Source organism: Microtus ochrogaster, chromosome 1, assembly GCF_000317375.1.
Source record: "Microtus ochrogaster isolate Prairie Vole_2 chromosome 1, MicOch1.0, whole genome shotgun sequence".
Taxonomy (NCBI): Eukaryota; Metazoa; Chordata; class Mammalia; order Rodentia; family Cricetidae; genus Microtus; species Microtus ochrogaster.
This window is the reverse complement of record NC_022009.1, coordinates 112,481,774-112,484,387: the sequence shown is the minus strand read 5'-3', so window position 1 is coordinate 112,484,387 and position 2,614 is coordinate 112,481,774.

The window sequence follows — 2,614 nt, the reverse complement described above, 5'->3', positions numbered from 1 at the left end:
AAAGAAGGCCTTTAGCAGAAAGACTAGACATCCCTATCCAATGACGTGTAACAACAGCATACGCAAGAAAAAGCTTGTGAGAGCTGGAGAAGGTGGGCGCCAGCTATGTGAATAGCCATAAAGGGTAATGATATAAAGGACTTGGAACTTCTGCCTTTGGACCTGTCTGTTCTCGCTGGCCTTTCTCCATTCTTGGGAGTGCCTCTTTCTGCTTTAATAAACTGTGTTTCTGTCACTACCCACCTGTCCTTGATTCAGTTTTTTGTCTCCACACAGCAGAACTTGGAAACCACAGCATGGGGCCCCTTTGCCTCAAATCCTCATCTCTAACAAACGTGTCAAGAACACTGAATAAAATAGCATTTCTCTGTAAGTGATGCTGGGAAAACTGGCATACACATGCCCAGGAATGAAGCCAGATCCTCTTGACAGAAGAAAAAAATCACCTGGAAGGTATCGATCAACTTACAAGTGTTGAGTTCATTAGTTTCCCCCTAGCTCGAGAGGCTGATGATACTGTCAGGAGTTTAAAGGACTGGCCCGGCGTTTCTGTTGCATCGCCCACTGCTCTCTCTTCCCACATTTGAACCAATTCTGTATACATGCAAAGCTTTATGCTAAGAAAGCATACATGTTTTCCTTCATCTATTTTAGAAGACACATCCGAGATGTCTCCTCTCCTGTCTGGGGACTGGATATAGCTATCCATCTTCATCACCACCACCCAGGCTACTGCCAGGGATGGCAAGGGAGATCAGAGGACCACAGAACCCATCTAACCACTCACGAGGAAGGCACAAGTGGCTTAGGAGAAAGCTGCAACCAGAGCGGCCTCCAGCCAGACTCGGTGGATGTAATGGACCTCTCCTTCAACCGACCCCAGGCTGTGAGTGTCAGGCTCTCACCATATCATCCGATGACTTCTATCCCCTTTCTAGATAGAAAGGAATACGCCAGAGGTGTGTGGAGAATTGGCCTCTACAGCTTTTGGTAAAATTGCCAGCATTATCAGTTCTTTCTTCCAGGAACTGAGAACAGAATGGGGAGGGGGAGCAGAAAGAACAATTGTGGCTATGAACTGTGCATCAAGTTCTATGATTGATATAAACTACCAGTATTGTCATTGAACATGCAATGCTTAAGGCCTAAAGCATAGAAAAGAGTGTTGAACCCCAAGGGTTTTGTTAAGGATAAATATAGATTTTTACTAGGCTTTTTAAAATAATGAGGATAACTTATAAATACACATGATTACCCATGAAATTAGTTGATGGGATTAAATGTGTGGGAAGGCTGAAGGAGATAGTTCTAAGACTCTTCAAGCATACAAACACACACATACACACACACACACACATACACACACACACATACACACAAATTATCATTTAAAAATAGAGTAGAGGGTCTCAAAAGCCCTTTTGTTGCTGAAAAAAAAAAAGACTGATAGGAAAGAAAATGCTATGTGATTGTTATGTTCTGGAAATGCTCCAAAGCAACCGTGATCTTGGAGTATAGTATTAGACAAGCTGCAAGTTTCCCTTGTCTTATAACCCAGAAAATCCAAGGTATAGAAAAGAAAGGTAGTGTTTTGACTGCAATTTCACTGTCTTCTCGCTGGGGTGGATGCTGAGTGTAATGATTTCAGCCACATAAGGCTGATACTTCCAGGTTCTAGGGGTCATGCATGTACAGAGAAGCCCTCAGGCAGAGGTGCCTAAAGGCCCCAGGGGATGTTAAAGGGCCCCGTGTGATCCACATATGACTCAGCTGAGCCCTTGCGTGCATGTGTGAGCCCCATCATCTGTGTATGACGTAGCCACGTCAACCCCCGTGTGCATGCGCTAGGCAGTTTTTAAAAGCTGGACTTGCCATCTTCCTCTCTGTCTGCACGCTGATTTCCCAGGGCTGTGCATGCCCCCTCTATTAAACTCCTAAGTGGGTTTGTTGCACATCCCGTGTTTCCGTCTCACTTGCACCAGGTAATTTCAGTGAGTACATCAAAAATAAACACAAAGTAGTATCTTCTTACACCATGCTAACATCTGGCGATAGACGAGTAATTATTTCATTTGATGAATACGGCAGCCTCCTGCTTCTCTTAAGCCCTGTTGGGCTATTGCCTTTTAAGTACTATGAAGCTTTACTCTCCAAGTCTTTCTGGGAAGTAAGAGTATAAGCCTTAAAAGAGACTAAATGGATTCATGCTGGTACTGGTTGGCACCCTATAGCAATTGTGCCTGGCAGGTACGCGTGTGGGAGTGGAAGGGGTTGGCATATTACCATCTAGTCATGCTAATGTCTTCTCTACTCAAGTCACCCTGCTCACACATGTAGGGAATTAATGCTTCATAGTACACAGCTGGGCCATGTTGATCAGAACAGGGGTCAGCAACTGGTTCAAAGAAAACAAAACATTGACCAGGTTAAACCAGGCTTTTCCTGAAGGAGTGCTGTGCTCCAGACCTGGTAAGGTGCAGAGAACCAGGGCCAAGGCCAAGGCCACGGATGGCTGTAGTCTAATCAAACTGTGGAGTGGAGTCAAGGCAAAACAGACACTCTGCCTCCTGCAGACAAAGACAGTCTGCAAGAGAAAAGCAGAGAGAGAGAGAAG